Here is a 6,312-nt window from a genome sequence, read left to right as displayed (position 1 = left end):
ACGGGCACTGAATTCGAGCCCCGCGGCGCAACAGGGAAGTAGGACGGCGCCGGCGATAGCGGGTAACGCCAGCACCACGTCGGAAGTCGGAAAGCCACAACTCAGCTCTGCTTTTGTCACCACCTCGTCAGGGGAGAGCGCGAACGCAGTCCCCCACTACCACAAATTATGCAGTCGAGTTTCCCGCATTTGGGGAAATCGCAGGGGTCAGCACACCCGGAGTGCAGGGGATGAGCCTCGCCCTGGGAAAACCACCTGCCTGATCATGGTGTCTCCCCTGCCAGGTAAGTATGACTCCACCCACCACACAACACCCCCCGCACCACGCCGCACGCACACACACCGCACGACGACAACCCCCGCGACACCCCGTGCCCCCCCGAACCACGCCGCGTCTCGCGCCCCCAACCTCGGCCCGGGCCTCACCCGCGCAGCGCCCGCCTTCCCCCGCAGACGGCGGCGGCGCGGCGGGAACGGCTCCCGTCATGCGTGGCGGCGGCATCTCATCTGCATGGACACGCCCTCTTTCAGCAAGGCCCCGCCCCGCCCGCCCTCGCTGTCAACGGTTCGATCCCCGCTCCCGCCGGCTCGCGGCAAACGCGCAGCCGCTGCCCGGCCCCGCCGCGCCCGCAGAGCCCGCACCGCGCGGGGCCGGCGGCGGAGCCCGCGCTGCCGGGACGGGGGGAACCAGCGGCACCGCCCCGGGTCGGCACCGGGGGAAACGTCCACCCCTCGGGTCCCTGCCATGGCCCTGGGGAGACAGCGCGGGACGGCATGGCTGTGTCCCCCCAACAACACACGGACACGTCCCCGCTCCCCCCAGGGAGAGCGGCTCTTCCTCTTTCCTCCCCGGGGAGGACGCGACACTCCAGGGGCCTCTGCGCCTCTCCCAGCCATTGCTCCATCCCCGCGTTCACGGGGTGGGTGACAACACAGCAGAGCTGCGGCTGAGCCACCGGGCTGATGGCCACACCGTGACACATCTGTGTGTCTCGGGACATGGCTGACCGTGCGCCGGCTCAACTGGCATGGAGTCACCGCTCAGCACAGCAGCCCCGGCAGTGCCACGCTCTGCCTGTCCCCACGCCCACACTGCGGCGGCTGCACCGGAGCGTTCTCTGTGTCCTCGGGGGGGTGTCAGGGTAAGGGGGCGGTAGTTCAGCTGTAAGGGACCTCCAGGAACCATCTGGTCCCACCGCCCGACCCCTTCACGGCTGACCCCATGCTAACGCACGGCATTAAGGGCATCGCCCAAATGCCTCTCCAGCTCTGCCCCGCTCGGGGCATCGACCACCTCTCCAGAAGCCCGTGCCAGGGTCTGACCACCCTCTTGGTACAGAGATGCCTCGTCGTGTCCAGCCTGAGCCTCCCCGGGCGCAGCTTTGAGCCGTTCCCAGGCGCCCTGTCCCCGGGTGCCAGGAGAAGAGCTCGGCACCTCCCTCTCCACGTCCCTCCTCAGGGGGCTGCAGGGAGCCATGAGGTGGCCCCTCGGCCCCCTTCTCTCCAGCCCCGAGCCCTCGGCCGCCCCCAGAGGACGGGCCTCCCAGCCCCTCGCCAGCTACAGAAAAACTGCACCCACCGCCGTCCCGTCACCCCCGGGGGGGACCTTATTGTAGGCGATCAAACCGGTGAGACGGGACTGTCCCTTTGTGACCCGTGTTGGCCGTCCCTGGTGGCGGCATCTGTCTCTAACTGCCCGCCAACAGCTCCCAGGCGGATCTTTGCCATTTTCCCAGAGCCGAGGACCATTTCGGGTCCCTGTGGCCAGTTCAGCCGCGCCGACGCCCCGAGCCCTTCCCGGGCGCAGACGGGCCCCTCCCGCCGGCTCCCGGGGCTCTCGCCACCGGGACTCACGGCCACCGGCGCCACGGCCGGGACTTCCCCGACGCGCTCGCGCCGGCTGCCGCGGGAGGGGGCGGGGGGGCTGCGGTGCCGCCGTTCCGGGGTCCGGCCGCGGGGAGACGAGCCCCGGTACCGCCGAGCCGCGGCGCCCGCAGGCCGGAGCGGTCTCGGTCCGTGCCGGTGCGGGCGGGCCCGGGGCAGCGCCCCCGGCAGCAGCGCGGCGGGGCCGGAGACGCTCCGGGCGCGGGGCGTCGCTGCCCGGGAACTACCGGCCGCGCGCCGGGAGGGGGCGGGGCCTCCGTCCAGCCTGGCCCCGCCCCGCCCGCAGAGCAGCTCCGACGGGATGGGGCGGGGCCTTCCTGGAGGGGGCGTGTCCATGCAGATGAGATGCCGCCGCCACGCATGACGGGAGCCGTTTCCGCCGCGCCGCCGCCGCCGTCCGCGGGGGAAGGCGGGCGCTGCGCGGGTGAGGCCCGGGCCGAGGTTGGGGGCGCGAGACGCGGCGTGGTTTGGGGGGGCACGGGGTGTCGCGGGGGTTGTCGTCGTGCGGTGTGTGTGCGTGCGGCGTGGTGCGGGGGGTGTTGTGTGTGGGGTGGAGTCATACTTACCTGGCAGGGGAGACACCATGATCAGGCAGGTGGTTTTCCCAGGGCGAGGCTCATCCCCTGCACTCCGGGTGTGCTGACCCCTGCGATTTCCCCAAATGCGGGAAACTCGACTGCATAATTTGTGGTAGTGGGGGACTGCGTTCGCGCTCTCCCCTGGTGCTGGTGGTGCAAAGACAGCGAGAGGCGAGGGAGGGTCGGGTGTTGGGCGCTGCTGTTGTCCTGCTGCGTGTTCCCCGCCCCGGCCGCGGCGTGTCTGGGCTCCCGCAGACCGCGGTGCCCGCGGTGGGTCGGTGCGAGCCGGGGGAAGGGAAGGGCCTTGACCCGGCGCCGTCTCCCCCCGTCCCGCAGTCAGGGACTACGGTCCGTGTCGGGGCGCAGGAGCGCCTGGTCCCTGACGCCGTGGCCCCAGCGCTCCGTGGCCGCCTCCTGCACACGGGGGCCCACGGCGGGTCCCAGCCCTGCGGGGGCGGCAGGGCCCGGACACCCCACAACGGGCCCAGACCGGCCCCGGCGGTGACAGACCCGTTACAGCCCCCGCGGCGAAGGAGGCAGGGCCCACGCGTGCCCGTGCTCGGCCTCGTCACGGCGGGGGGTCTCCCGTCAGCCCGCGCGTGGATGACCACCTCCCGCCCCCCGGCTTCCTCGGGCCCCGCGCGTTCCCCGCGGCGCTGCCGTTACCGCCATCCGTACGGCAACTCTCGCTCTCCAAACCAGGTTGGTAGTTTAGAAAACCCGGCATCAGCTTATTTATGGTGCTGGGTGCCCGGGGGGGTCTCTCCTCCCGCCGCACCCCCCCGCCAGAACTCCCCGCGGGGTTTTATACGCGTTTCCCAACGCGGTTATAATATTGGCACCTGCCGCCCGTACGTGCTGGGTCAGGGATTTCCGTGCGGTTGACGCCACCAGGTCACAGCTCCCACGCACGCTCCAGGGCAGGGGCTGCACCCGGGCGAGGGGCGGTGGGACCCGGGGCCGTGATTTGAGTGTTATGGCGAAAGTGGTTCCGCTTGGGGACACGGAGAACTTTCGCTTTCCCGCCGAGGGGGCTGAACTTCTCCGCACGCGCAGATTGGGACCGTCCTCGGGGTCCTGGTGCTCGATGGGCCTCCTGGGGAATGACACGACGCTCGCCCGCCTTGACGAGGAGTTCTTGTCGTTAGCTGATGCTGGAGAGATTCCAGGGCACACCCTCGTTATCCGTGGGGATGCGCACGCGGCCTTTCCTCACTGGTTGCAGCGACGCCTGATGCAGTGTCGCGTACAGCCGTCAGCACGTACTCGAGGTGGTCGGCTGGGGAGAGACACCCCTGCTCTGCCCTCGTCTGGCCGTGAGTGCAGCTAAAGCTCACTTTGGGCTCTGACACTCCGACCTTCGGCGTTTTTCGCTTCACGGTGTCGCTGCTGTCCCACCCCCAGCCAGGACCCTCGGGCTGATGGGGACCGGCCCCGCGGTGCGGAGCCGTGGCAGCCCCTCGGCCAGCGCCGCGGTTGTTGTCCCGAATCGGGGGTCTTTACCCGCCGCGTGCGCCCCGGCCGCCACAGCTGTTCCCTGGAATAAAAGCTCTCGAAACCAAAAGCAGTTCAGAGAGATGCGAGGGACGGACTGCAAATTCCCTGGGGAGGGGCAGGAGGCCCTCCAAGCCTTCGATGGGACGCCTCAAACACTCACAAGGCAATAAATAATGCAGGCCTGGCCTCCAAAGAACCGACACGGCTCACGCTTCTGGTGCCTGAAAGCGTGGGAGAACTTGTGGAGACAGGACAGTTCTGCCACTCGTGTGCTGAGCGCGCTAGTTCTCTGTTCTCAAGGCCGTCGTGTCCAATGAGTGACCTTTGCTTCATTATCCGTGAAATGCATATGAAAGCACATACCCTGCATACGCTAATGAAGATTACAGAGACCATGCTAAACACGTATGACTACGGCACTCCTCTCCCACCCAAATCATGCTCCATGTCACCTGGGAGAAGGGAGAAACCCGAGCCAAGGCTGTCCTTGGCAAGGGGGGTGGACTGTGCTAATTCAGCAAACGGAAAAGGGGAAAACAAGTGCCCCTGGAGGGGAACAAAGAAGAAAGAAAAGAAGAAGATAGTGCCTGGGAAGATTCCTCCCAAGAAAGAAGACCGTACCTGGGAAGATTCCTCCCAAGAAAGAAGACCGTACCTGGGAAGATTCCTCCCAAGAAAGAAGACTGTACCTGGGAAGATTCCTCCCAAGAAAGAAGACCGTACCTGGGAAGATTTTTCCAAGAAAGAAGAAGATTGTGCCTGGGAAGATTCCCTGAAAAAGATGCTGGAACCAGGACTGGTGATCTCTTTAGCTCTGTCTTTTTCTCGGTCTTTTCCTGTCTCTATCCCTCAGTTTCTCTTTTCTCTTAGAATTGTTAAGTAATGGTTAGAGTTGTTAACTAACGACCTTAAGTACGACCTTAAGTACCGCTTGCCATAGTTGTCCTGTGCCTGCCGTTAGTAACACAACCCATACCTCACCACGTGCCGTCCTTTGTCATACACCTAACCGATTACCGTGGACTTGTTAAGACCTACACTAACCATTTTGGGAAGGAAATAAATGTTTCTATACGGAGCCAGAGATTTATCTCACCTCAGTCTGCGCCGTTGGGGATTTGCGAAGCTGAAGTCACTGACCCCCCTCTTCCCTGGGAGTGGGACGTGACAGAGGAGACATTGCTTTATTCGACGTCGGGCGCCGGGGGGAAAACCCACAAATCTAGCCCAGCTCACCGCGGATATTCACCCATTATTTATACACAGAAGGTTCTCCTAATTCCGCCTGCCCAACACGTAACTCCACCTGGGCCTACGTATTCATTAGGACGACCAAATAGCGTTTTTGCACCCGCGTATTAAGTTTTGCTGCGTCGGCAACACACTTCTGCGCAGGTGTGAGCTTCTCGGCGGTCGTGTGGGTGAGGAGACCCTTCCTCACCTCATCCTTTTCAGGAATTGAGTCGCCTCAGGACAGTCCAAGTTTACTGTAAGTTTGCCAACCCCTTGAGGACGATGAGGATGTTCCTTGAAGCAGCCGCAGCTCTGTCCCAGCGGGTGCGGGAGCACATACTTGACAGAGAAAAGAACCTTGGAGCGATTAAGTGCTTCTCGTGACGCCATCCTTGGGGATGAGCGACTCCTGGCTGTCTCCTCATTGTCACTGTGTGTGACACCAGCTCGGTGACTGTTTTGTCGCACGGTGAGAAGGTCGGTGATGAGCTGTTTTCTCACGCAGGGAGCGGGTCCGCAGGAAACAAACGCGGCTTTAGTCAGCAGGCGGTTGTGAACACAGCAGAGGCCCGTCTTCGGTGGCGCTGCCCGGGCGCTAGGACCGCGCGTGGCGCGGCGAGGCGTGGCCTGGCGGGCGGGGGCGTGTCCATGCAGATGAGATGCCGCCGCCATGCATGACGGGAGCCGTTCCCGCCGCGCCGCCGCCGTCCGCGGGGGAAGGCGGGCGCTGCGCGGGTGAGGCCCGGGCCGAGGTTGGGGGCGCGAGACGCGGCGTGGTTTGGGGGGGCACGGGGTGTCGCGGGGGTTGTCGTCGTGCGGTGTGTGTGCGTGCGGCGTGGTGCGGGGGGTGTTGTGTGGTGGGTGGAGTCATACTTACCTGGCAGGGGAGACACCATGATCAGGTAGGTGGTTTTCCCAGGGTGAGGCTCATCCCCTGCACTCCGGGTGTGCTGACCCCTGCGATTTCCCCAAATGCGGGAAACTCGACTGCATAATTTGTGGTAGTGGGGGACTGCGTTCGCGCTCTCCCCTGGTTATTCTGGTTAAAGGCAGATGAAAGAGCTTCCGGTCCTCCGTTGGCGCAGCCGTAGCATTGTCGCCTTCCGTCCGGGAGCTTCCA

The 6,312-nt window shown here is 65.0% G+C and overlaps 3 non-coding genes across 3 annotated transcripts; 2 read left to right on the top strand and 1 right to left on the bottom strand.

Annotated features, from left to right (window-relative positions):
• Positions 1 to 128: 128 nt before the first annotated feature.
• LOC141741519 (U1 spliceosomal RNA) lies at positions 129 to 292 on the bottom strand. The gene has a single exon (XR_012586394.1). It is a non-coding gene; the product is annotated as a U1 spliceosomal RNA (small nuclear RNA).
• A 2,150-nt stretch (positions 293 to 2,442) lies between these two features.
• LOC141741518 (U1 spliceosomal RNA) lies at positions 2,443 to 2,606 on the top strand. Its single transcript, XR_012586393.1, has one exon. It is a non-coding gene; the product is annotated as a U1 spliceosomal RNA (small nuclear RNA).
• A 3,455-nt stretch (positions 2,607 to 6,061) lies between these two features.
• Positions 6,062 to 6,225, top strand: LOC141741527 (U1 spliceosomal RNA). Its single transcript, XR_012586402.1, has one exon. It is a non-coding gene; the product is annotated as a U1 spliceosomal RNA (small nuclear RNA).
• Positions 6,226 to 6,312: the final 87 nt, after the last annotated feature.

This window comes from Larus michahellis, chromosome 3, assembly GCF_964199755.1.
Source record: "Larus michahellis chromosome 3, bLarMic1.1, whole genome shotgun sequence".
NCBI classification, from domain to species: Eukaryota; Metazoa; Chordata; class Aves; order Charadriiformes; family Laridae; genus Larus; species Larus michahellis.
The sequence above is the reverse complement of the archived record's forward strand: the minus strand, read 5'-3'. Positions and strand labels throughout refer to the sequence as shown.